The sequence below is a fragment of the Rhinichthys klamathensis genome, unplaced genomic scaffold, assembly GCF_029890125.1.
Source record: "Rhinichthys klamathensis goyatoka isolate OS25496 unplaced genomic scaffold, OSU_Roscu_1.1 h1tg000611l_1, whole genome shotgun sequence".
NCBI classification, from domain to species: Eukaryota; Metazoa; Chordata; class Actinopteri; order Cypriniformes; family Leuciscidae; genus Rhinichthys; species Rhinichthys klamathensis.
In genome coordinates this window covers 27,501-40,000 of record NW_026607064.1, presented here as the reverse complement: position 1 = coordinate 40,000, position 12,500 = coordinate 27,501, and the positions used below count along the sequence as shown (strand labels likewise).

Sequence of the window (12,500 nt, the reverse complement as noted above, 5' to 3'; positions counted from 1 at the left end):
CCCTCAACCAAACCCTAATCCTAACCCTAATGTAGTTCAATAATATTACTCAGTACATTAGTGTGACAATGACACCTTAAAATAAAGTGTAACCGAGTAATTCGTTAGATTCAGCAGTGAGTTCGAGAGTCATTTGACTTGATTCATTAGTATGTGAATCAGTTCAAACTGCAGTTGTGCTGTGCTGTTCATAACACAGAGAGATGTTGTCCGTCTGTTATTGTGTTGATGTTGTTTCTCAATACCTCAGTGTTTTGATCTCATCACATTCAGTCGAGGCTGCAGATTCACAACTCTGTTCAAATATCATTTCTTTTTGCGGCAAACGTCCAGAAACGCTGACTCCATTCCCCAGGTTTCTCCCTCAGAAACATCTCTCGCTCATTTCCTCACATCATGTTCCTCCATGTTTCCTCTGGATGTGACAGTGTGCTGGCGATGCCGTTTCTCCCTCTCGTCTTTCCTCAAATTGCTTCCAGTTTTATTGTGATATTTCCCTGCAGCGTTTGTGTTTCTCTCAGACTCGCCGGTGCGGATGCGCTTCAGCAACACTGCAGACGCACTAAACTCCTGTCGATACACACATTACGCAGCTTTACACACATTTTAATTTTGTCTAAATAGGTGTTGCGAATTAGCCTTGGCTATAAACACTGTGATACAGGCAAAGGATTGTTCTTTATGTAATAATCTATGTTTTTTTGTATCTGTCCCTATTCAAATAAACAAAAAAAAAAAAAAAAAAATTAACAATTAAAATCTTTTGATAAGTTTTTTTTTTTTAAGGTAATGTGTCATTTTTAATATCTAGATTTACTGCAAGTCAGTCCAGCGAGTTTTATTGGTAAATGCTATTAAATATAATGATGATAATAATTTTATTTATCTATGCCATATTTTTTGTTCATAGTTTATTTAGGGAGGCCAATTTGAACACGACTACGTGCTTTTCTTATTTCGAAATATATATAATTTTAAAAGATGTGTAATTCTTAACATCTCGAGTCATTGTAATTCAATCATTAGTAATTAAAAATGTATTTTTGTCAATGATTATAAATTTTTACTGGTAAATGCTATTTAAAATAATATTTATGCTATTTTTTTATTTTTTATGCCGTTTATTTGCCATTTATTTATACCGTAACAAAATAGGGAGGCCGTTTTGAAAGTGTTCAACAACATGCTTTTCTCCTTTTGATAATGTACATGTTTTTTAATAGTAATGTGTAATCTAGAGTTACTGTAATTCAGTTTTTTGTCAATGACAATAGAGTTTTATTGGCAATGAAACAAAAATGTGTGTTAGGTGGACAGATCAGTACAGCACACAGAACATGTGTTGGAAAATAACAGTCTTTTCTGTTCACCAAATGCTTTTTAATATTTGCTATTACTTCAATGCAAGTGAACAAGCGCGCCGTTATGTGTTGCGTAGTGATGTGTGTGTGTGTGTGTGTGTGTTTTCAAGTAAGCCAGAAATGAGCAGATTCTGCAATACGCTGTATTTAATATATCATGAGGATCACGAGTTGCGTATTTGCGCTAAATCCGCACAGATTTGTCTTACACGAACTTCCCCAGCAAAGTGAGCAAACACAGAAACGCCAGATTGGCTCGTGATTCGACAGCGTTTCCCGCCAAAGCTCATTTGTACCGCATTTGTTAATCTCAATCCCTGAATGTTGCGCTCCTGTTTGTCATTGTGCTGAAACTTCACGCCAATAAATCATCAGGAATATTGCTGACTTGTGCGTCTCAAGCGCCTCTTTACGCTCGTCCTAACGCCTGTTAGGTGTCCGTGGATTTGCCTGTATTTGGTGTTGAAAATGGAAACATCTTTAGACATGGAAAACTGATTTTACAATCGATCCAATGTCCCAAAAATCGCTTTTCAGCCCTAAGATGCACTAAACTCGTGTCGAAACACACATGAGGATTCACCGCAGCTTTACACGCGACGCCACGGCACACGCCGCTCTGGGGAAGCCGGCGTTAATTGAAAAAACAATTCGGCTTTGGGTGAAAGAGACTCAGGCTGCAAGTGAACCCGAACCCGAGGACACTTCCCACATCATTTATTCCCAGCATGCTCTTGTCAGAGAATGGGTTGTTTGGATACACATGGCCTGCTCTCTTGTGTTGTTTTAGGTTTTTCTTCCTGGCTTTGAAGATGTTTGGCACTCGTTTCATCTGCGATCCGCCATATGAATGGGAGGTGAAGACGGGTTCGCCTGATCTTACAGCTGCTGTGTTTGCTTTCTCACACGCATCTTATCACACTTGTTCTAGCCGGTTATCTTGTCCGCACTGCTTTTCAAAGAGTTGTTCGTCTCGTGTGGCGAGTTATAAAGAACTCGACCTCTTTATTTTAGGAGCCCGCTCCTTTGAGCTCTTTATTCTTGAGTTCCTCACACAGATCTGTGGTGTCTTACACTGTTAAGATGAGACTTTGATATCGGAGCTCGTGATATCTGGCTTCGGAAGAGCAAATAAAGAGAGTTTCAGCGAGTCCAAACCAGGGTTATTAATGTTAACTGAAACTAAAAACATTAAAAACATGTTTGTTAATATATAAACTACCTTTCAAACGGTTTGGGGTCAGTACTTTTATTCATCAAGGACGCATTTAATGGAGCAAAAGTGACAGTAAAGACATTTATAATGTTACAAAAGATTCTATTTCAAATAAATGCTGTTCTTTAGAACTTTATATTCATCAGATAATCATGAAATATAAAAGGTTTTCAACTGTTTTCGACATTAACAATAATTATAAATGTTTCTTCAGCATCAGATCATCATATTAGAGTGATTTCACTGAAAATTCAGCTTTGATCACAGGAATAAATTACACTTTACTATATATTCACATAGAAAACAGCGGTTTTACATTGGAATAATATTTCACTATTTTTACTGTATTTTTTAACAAATAAATGCAGCCTTGGTGAGACTTCTTTCAAAAACATAAAACATACCAGCCCTAAACTTTTGAATGGTAGTGTATAAAAATGAATTAATGTTAAAACTTATTTGACAAGGCAACGTTTCTTATTTTCTTTAGTTTTGTGAATTTTTTAAAATAACAAAAACTGAAATAAAAACTAAAAAAAGCACTAAAAACTAATAAACATAAAAATAACAAAAACACAAAATGATTAAAATTTGAACATGGAAGATATAAAAATAAAAAATAGTTCAAAATATGATTGAAAACTATAAGGCGCTCCACAGATGCACTGCATGCATTCATATGTTTGAAGTGTTTGTTATTCCAGGCTCGCAGGACTGAACTCTTCTGTGATCTGCCGGGTCACTGCGCGGTTCTGCCTTCATATCAGAGCTTACGAGACTGCGTTTCATTTCCATGAGCCATTCCAGAAGGAGAAATCCAATTGAAAAGTTTTTGCCGGCATATTCACTCTTCTCTCTCCCTCGCTGACCTTCCCATCTCTCTCTCTCTCTGTGTGTTCATACAGTCAAGCTTCACTCCAGCCTCAGCTTCTGAGCGCGTCATACGCCGTTACATCCATGTGGATTAGATTTACAGTTTTCCATGGCATTCTGCTCGCAATATTTATAGATGTAGGTCATCTTACAGTACTTTTACAAATCGAGGGGCAAAGTTATTACTTTTCAAAGAAGTGGTTCTTTTTTATTTACACTGTTTCCACTAAAATATGAAGCAGGAGCAATGTTTGCTTTCAATGTTGAGCATCAAATCTTCATATTAGAGTGATTTCTGAAGGATCATGTGACACTGAAGACTGGAGTAATGATGCTGAAAATCACAGGAATAAATTACACCTTTATTCAAAAAACGTTTTTACTGTATTTCGGATCAAATAAATGCAGCGTTGATGAGCAGAATAGACTCTTTCTAAAAACCACTTCATCTTTTGTATAGTAGTTTATGCACAAAATATGCATATTAATGACATAAACATGCCTGGTTACTTCATGGTCTTTTCTGGACAAGTTGCTCAATGATGCCGAATCCCAATTGTTTCCCCTCCAGATTCGTTTTAATTTGAATTATGCACAAACAATAACATAAGCATCATAATCCAAATTCACATGTGGATTCATATTCAGAAAAGCCTTTTTCGGTTATTATAGTACTATGGCATAATATGATCCAGTGGAAACACTTTTGCATATTCTAATATCCTCAGTGGAAATGTATGAAATTGAATTTTAATCTCACTTCATATGGAAGCAATTCGGGGTTGATTTCGGATTAAGACCGCTCTAAAGGGTTGCAGATTTGTTGGTGAAGGCGAAGTGATTTCAGTGAGACGTTGCATCAGAATAGACGAAACACTAATTGCCATAAGCGTGTTGTTCTAGTTTCTAAAGGTGACGGAGGTCACGCAGGGACTGTGCGGTGTGACTGCTAAAGCTAAAAACTCACAGGCAATTAAAAGACACTGAGCAGCTCAGATGATTCAAGGTCAGACTCTTTTATACACGCTTTTTTCTTGTTTTTATTTCTGTGGAAATTCAACAGGCCTGTTTTTCCGAGGGGAGGTGTGGTTGAGTTTTCTAGATGTGACTGTGATAACTGTGACTCAAATTACATCCCCGAGCTCCAGCATCAAAGCATGGCAGTCTGGCGTGAAGGTTCCCCAGCGTGACGGCATGCAGACGGGGCGGAGCCCGACACGGGACACACACACACACACACACACACACACTTCTGTTGAGGGTCAACTGTCCACACCAGCAGTTAAGACAGTATACTCTTAGATAAAAGGTTCAGTCTGGTTCTATATTGAGCTCTTAGGTTCCTGATTCAATTTTAAAGAACCCTTCAGTGTGGTTCTATATAAAACTCTAGGGTTCTTTAGGGCCCTATGATTTCCGCGATCACGGAATCGCGGACGGAATTACGGAATTGGCAAATTAACGCGGAATCTAGTGTTAACGCGGAATTTCGTGGAATTTTACATATTTGGATTGAAATTCTGTTTTTGTGTGGGAGAAGAACGTATGTCTGGTGAAAATGCAGACCGGGGGAAGCAAATCTGGGCGACACAACCCCTCCCGTCATTTCAGCTCCAATGACGACATCAAAACAATGACTACGTTTACATGCAGCCAATAACCCGTTCAAAACCGGGATATTAGCAATAACCCGGTCGCGCACGGTCATGTAAACACCTGCAAAAACCCGAATATGCTTATATCCCGGATTTGAAAAACCGGGATATGATACCTGGGGTACCCCTTCTCTAACCCGAATTTTTGGTCATGTAAACGCGCATCGGCATATCCCCATAGTGATTTGTTGTTCTGCACATGTTCTATTCGCAAGGAATCTTGGTCTTTTGAGTAGAGGAACTTTTCGGCGAACATGGCGAGACGCAGCACAGCATACTTTTGGAGCGAGGTCAGTACCAGCATAGATATCATATGATATCTATGAGTACCAGCACCAAAGCGCAAACAAAGGCCATCGCTATCTGCCCCGAACTATTCATTATCCGCGTGCTGCTGCTGCTGTTGTTGTTGTCTTTGGATACAGGAAGAAGAATCAGAAATGACGCATAGTGCGTCTTAAGGTTGTCCGTACATCTTGACGCTAACCGTGCGTCGCCGTTTACATCGGGATATTGCAATTCCATGTATACAGGAGAGACTCTCTCTGCTCACGCATGTAAACGGGTTATTCCTAATGTTTCAGAAACCCGAATAGTGACCTTAACCCGACCATAACCCGAAAATTGGCTGCATGTAAACGTAGTCAATGAAAGCATGGCGAAGCGGCTCTCCACGGCTCTGCTTTCGCCGGCGAAAAAGTTAAGAAACTCGACGCTATAAGCCCTCAGTGCCGAGCCGAGCAGTTCGCTCGTGACTTTTATGCAGTGTTTCCCACACATAGACTAATTCGCGGCCACAAAATCAACTCCGGCCGCCACATATTGCGTTTCGTTAATTTTTTTTATGCTATTTAAAACACGTAGCGTATTCTTTCAGTTGTATTTCCTTTCCCCGCTCTCCCTCCGTCTCTCTATCACTCACGCGTCTCTCTCACATAAACACACACACCGCGTCTGTCTATGAGGTGCCGGACTGGACAAAGGTGAAGCGAACTCCGCGAGCGACACTGGGTTTAAAGCTCATAACCATATTTTGTTGTTACTTGAAGAGTGCAGTGTCATGTTGCATCATGTGGTATTTGTCCTGAAAAGGCTACTGAGTAAATGTCTGTAATTTAAGGTCATTCCTATTTTATTTGTATACATTTTAATCATTAACTTTTAAAGCACACTCTATTATGACTAAAATAACAGTAAAGGGTAAAAAAATGAATTCCCAAAAATTTAAACGGAAAAAACGGAATTTGGGAAAAAATAAAACGGATTTGATAGGGCCCTAGATATTGTCTCAATTTTAAAGAACCCTTCAGAGGGTTTCTATAGAACTCTAGGGTTCTTGACGCACTACATATATCCACTAACTCATGCATACTTAGTATGTGTGATTCTTTTTAAAGTTTATAGCACGATTGGTCACTATATGACAGTGAATCATGTAGTTTGTATCAGTGTGAATGAGGTTTTGATGTTCTGGTCCAGTGAAGTCCTGACAAAACAGGCAATATCTTTTCCCTGAGTTTTATCTATGTCTTTGCAGGGACTGTTTATTATTATGAGAGGCATGACCATGGCAAAAGAATATTCTGTTCTTTGCGTAAATAACAGAATACCATGTTCATGCGTTGAATTATCTGTACTGTTAACCTATCAGAACTTGTAGAAACGACGTCAACAGATTATCTTTTTGACCATAAGCACTAGTGTATCTGTATCTTAAGACAACAAAAACAAAACGTTTTATTCTAGCTTCATGCATTTTTTTTTTATCAACACTTGAATGTGGATAAGTTTCATAAAACCAAATGTTTTTTCAAAGAGTACAATGTGCATAAACAATGCTTTTATTGCTTTTTTTTGGCCTGTTTTGATCTGTAGCTTCTCTACTCTTTCTGTATATTGTGAAAACACAGAAAGCCAGAAAATTCCATCAATGGTGGGGAAGCGTCTCATAAATTACGGAAACTTCTGTCGATGGCATGGAAAGAGTTATAGATATGTTTTAGAATTGAAACCTACAGTCTCAAATACATGCAATAAAATAAAGACTAAAAGAAAAAGTGTATTTTCTTCCCGCTAGTCTGAGAGAAGACATATTATGGATGCAATATATGGAACCAAAATCTCCAAATTGACCAGTGCAGTGGTTTTGCCTGTGTTTTCTTGCCTTGAAGGGGGGCAGGTGTGCCGGGCGCCGCATGTGCCACATTATGTCGTGGGTTTTTATGCAGGACTGAATGTGAACTCTGTTCTGTCTCTTTTGTCCACTAGAGATCTGCGAGTCTGTGGGGGCTTGTTGGCGGGAAGGCAATTTTCTGTCATGTTTTTCTATTTCTCGTAGTGCTTTTCGCCTCTTTAATTCTCTTTTATTTATTATTTCTGCTGACGAAGTGGAGCATGCCACCGTCTGATCTCTCAGGCCTGCCACGAGACAGACAGATGCCGTGGTTCTGAGACTTTACTAGTTTTTTTGGGTCAAGGTCTGAAACGCTGGCGGTCTCAGTGTCTGCAAGCGTTACATGACTGTCAGTGGTTTGGCACGAAAGTGTGTGTGTGTGTTTGGATGCATGTGTGTGTGACTGAGATAGGGATCATGCTCAGGAGGGCTAGCAGTCGCACCGGGTCTTGGTTCTGGTCCACAGCTAATTGTTGTGCTGATAAACCTGCCCTGGTTTGCTCAGATACTGTCCGATGGGAAGATCTCTGCAGGTTTTCCTGTGTTGTTGTAATGTCACTATAATAGAGACTGAATGTTAATGTCCTGTTCCCGTTTTTAAAGTACAACACCACGTATTTTCATTTTTGTTAAAGTGATAGTTCACTTAAAAATGAAAATTCTGTCATCATTTACTCGCCCTCAAATTGTTTCATACCTGTATGAATTTATTTCTGGACACAAAAGAAGATATTTTAAAGAATATGAGTAACCAAACAGTTGATGGACGCCATTGACTTCCATAGTCTCTTTTTTCCCACTATGGAAGTCAATGGGGTCCATCAACTCTTGAACATTCTTCAAAATATCTTCTTTTGCGTTCCCACCAGTCATTGGGCATTTTTACTGCGTGATAAATATAAGCAGCAGCACAGCAGTTCTCCAAATTATTACCAGAAATCAATCAATATTAAGTCCGCTGTTTAAAACAAATAAAGAACCAATGTAGGGGAATACGTAGGCGCAAACATCAGGAAACTGAAACCGCAAACATCAGGAAAAAACTGTATTTTTTTCAGTGAGCGCATGTCCAAAAAACTATTCCGATTTGAAGCTTGTGACACATAAACGCGCACATCAACCCATTCACTTTTTTTTTGTGTGTGTGTTCATGTAAACACTTCATATTAAATTCATCAATTGGAATGAATTCAGTCTGATTGAAACAAAATGTGTGCATGATGTAAACATGACCACTGAGTCAAATATCAGTATTAATGCTGCTCAGGATTTAGGGTTTGATTAAACGCTCATAATCTGTATAACAAGTCAAGTCAGCTTCATTTATACAGCGCTTTAACAATATAGAGTTTCACAGCAGCTTTACAGTGATAACAGGAGATTACAGTAACTTGGCTTTACAGCAGCTCTAGAATAAAGTTATTGTCCAGCTAAAGTTAGTTTTGATTGATTCACTTCCGTTGCATTAACGCTTTCTTCTTTTAATAGATGATTGAATCTAGTTCCCACTTTTGAAAATGAGCTGAACTTCGTGTTGTTCTGTTCAGTGTGACACAGATGTGTGTGGAGGGAAAGGTCAAGTCGAGGTTACGGCTCCCCTTCAATTAGCAGGTGATTAGGGGCCGGTGACGGGCAGGTGTGATTGAGGACCCACGTGTGATGAAAAGCAGACACACTTTACCCAGAAGCCCCTGGGGCTCATGTGCTAATGCAGTCTCACCGGTTGACCTCCATCTCCTCGTTCCCTTAACACTCGACACACAGCCGATAGACACGGGCCTGTTACATCACGGCTGAAACCGATGTGGTGTCGCAGCTTCGTCCCGGCGAGAGACGCGGCCCGAGAATCTCTCATGTCCTTTATTTTTTTATTTTTTTGTATAATTTTTTTTATTATGCAAACAAATATACTATTTACAGGTGACAGATACAACAAAAACCAAGGCCAACAAAACGTACATAACAACAGCCAACATGAGTGTGTGTGTGTGTGAGAGAGTGGGTGTGGAAGCATATGTAATAATAATAAAAACATTTAATTAAAAAAAAAATGTATCCTTTTTGAGGGTCAGTAAAAAACGGGTAGTTTCGTGTCTGTCCCTTTAAATGCAAATGAGCTGTTGCTCCCAGCACAGAGGGCGGAGCTTCAAGAGCTTGTGTGTGTGTGTGTGTGTGTGTGTGTGTTAGCAGCTCCGATTACCTCATGCAGACAAGCACTAAAATGTCAGAAACTGTCAGACAATGATGGAGAGACTCCAGAAGAAGATGTAGAAGCAACAGGACGTTTCTGAATGATTAGTTGATGAATTTATGTAGCTGATGTGGAGTTAACTCTCTTCAAGTCTTTTATTAGCATATTCTGTCATGATCATCTATAAATCACTCGTGTGGGAACTGTTGTAAGATGCCTACAGAGTGACAGGCTACTGCACTTGTGTTACGAACTGTATTGCGGAGGAACAACTCTTCCTCTCCTCAACATGGACTGTGTGTTCGCGGGGGCGGGGCTTATGTCAATTTTAGGGTTAGTGATGTCACTAACCAGGGAGGAATGTTGTGTAGTTCCTACCAGCCGTTTATTTTAGTCCTTAAAAAACAAATATCTCCCTTTGTTTTGAGCGTTGTAACTTTGCAGATGTTGTTTATGCTCAAACATTACACATAAGCAAGGGTAATGCCCGTCGAGGTGTCCATTGTCAGGTATTAATGGACGACGGCGAGGCGTGAACCGTCCGACGCGCAGCGGATGGCCATTAATACCTGACAACGGACACCTCGACGGGCATTAACCCGCTTATACCATGGTCACTTGCCAAATAACACATTTTTAAAACATTAGTTTATATTTTAATTAGTTTTACAATCGAAATCTAAAGTTTTTACAAAACAATAACACGGTTTCCCTGGTTACGCCTGACGGTTTATTTAGCAACCGGAGATATTTATAGTCCGCTCAGCTTGAAGAACCCTTCGATTTTTTAAACTATAATTAAAACACACAGGTAGGCGTAGTATAACGGCTAACTAGATGTTTGTTTTGAGACAATAACTTGTAAACTGATATGTTGACTGCCTGTTGCTATGGTTACTCACAGCTGATGTAGCCAGCGCATTTGTTTATTAATTTCGAACGGTAAACAGTCAGTTTCACCCGAACTCCTTTACCAGGTGTCCTCTATCACTTTTTAATGGACACCCTGCAGCAGTGGCGGTTCTAGCCCATTTCAACTGGGGGGGCCAAGCTGGGGCCAGTTGTACTGTTAGAGGGGCCAGTTACATTTAGACCTTATTGTTGTCATATCATTTTCTGCACTGCTGCAGGCATTAACAGGCAAAATACCGTATTTATAATCATTCAACAATGTATTTGCATTTCCATTATATTTTTAAATTTGCATTACATATTCAGTATTAGTCACAGTAACTGTAATAGACATGATGTCCTTCTTTCTCTTCATTTTGAGAACTATAGAGCAAAAGCAATGGGGACCAAGAAGCTTATTAATTCATTTACTGAAAATAACTGACTTGATATGTCTAACCGTTTACAGGGTTCCTGCACACTTTTTAAAGTCAAATTTAAGGCTTTTTAAGACCTAAAGAAATCAAAATTAATACCGTACATTAGGGGTGTGCAATATTGACAAAAATATATTTCAATATTTTCAACATTTTGTTAATAATTAGATAATATTTTACTGATTGTGTTTTTGTGCTGGTGCCATGGCTGGTTTAGGCCTGTTGTTGACAGCTGATTTACGAAGATATTAATATTTTTCATATTCTATGCAGTGGTCAGTTCACAGCAGTGACAGAAATACATTTTTTTTAATTAAGGGGCAATATTTGCCACCTTAAATTGATTTCCAGGGGCATTTTCACCTATATATGGACATTTTTTCTAAACTTATTTAGAGTTATGCATCACCTTTTATGTCAAATACTAACATTCAAATTATACAGTAATTATACTTATTTATACAATAATACTTCATTATGCAATAATTATACAGTACCACTGTTACCAGTCAAATTAATTAATTCAATCAAAATCCATCTTTGCAGTGCAGAGGTGACACAGAAGTGGCATTAATATATTTACACTCCATTTACAATTGCATAAATAAAGCTATGAGATTTTTTTTAAATCAATATTTAAATATGAAATTATTTCTAATTTTAACGTTTTAATTAAAGGATACTTTAAATATGAAACTAAAACCGCCAGTAGGCGGCGGCAAGTCCCTGTAAGAGGGATTCATTCATTCAAACGATTTGTTCAAACGGCTGATTTATTCGGGAAAGAACAGGTGATTCGTTCAAAACGCGGATTTCAGTCAATAAATCATCGCTGTGTTGCATTGAGACTCTGCTACGGTTTCATTATGAAATTCTAGTCGGCGAAATAAAGGGAAAACAAACAATATTGACAATATTGTGTCTAAAAAGTAACTCCCAATGTTAACTTATTGTTAATTTAACTGTTGTAGGCCTATAACATAAATATCACAGTTGCAATTGTGCACGGGAAAACGGCACTCTTGCTGATGTGATATTCTAATATAAGAACATAATATGATATAAATATAAGACAAAAACTAATTTGGGGACATAGCCTATATGAACTGCACACAGCAGTGAAAGGACGATAGACAAATGCTATGTCAGCTCACAGTGCCTCGTAGGCTACATAGTTAAAACAATGATTACAATATCATAATAGACAATACACATCGCACACCCCATACGCACATAAAGAATGAACTTACAACTGAACTGACATTTACCAACTTTCTTCTTCTCTCCTCTCTCGCGTGCAGGAGACAGGCGTTATTCTGCCGCGATTCCCGCGAATGTGATGCGAATTGTCACGTGAAAATGCAAATCCACAAAGATAGAAAAATAAAAAATAATACGCATACAACGATAGCAAAAAACAGTTTTGTAAAAATTATTTCAAACTCCACATTTAGGGGGGCCACAAGGGGGGCCAAGCTTTTTGTCACAGGGGCACGGGCCCCCCTGGCCCCCCCTCTAGAACCGCCACTGCCCTGCAGCCAATCAGAATCGAGTATTCACCCAGACCATGGTATAACTAAAGTTAGAAATCATCCACCCCTTTAAAAGGCTGCCTCTCGCCCTCTCGGTCTCTCTCTCCAGATTCATTCTCCTCCTGTGTAAATAATTGATGTCTGGCGGTCAGTTGTTAAGAATAGAAAGCG

The 12,500-nt window shown here is 38.9% G+C and overlaps 1 protein-coding gene across 1 annotated transcript in view; it reads left to right on the top strand.

Annotated features, from left to right (window-relative positions):
* The window catches only part of unc5cb (unc-5 netrin receptor Cb), a 115,882-nt gene that overhangs the window by 98,964 nt on the left and 4,418 nt on the right, over window positions 1-12,500 (top strand). The gene's annotated exons all lie outside the window — the stretch shown is intronic.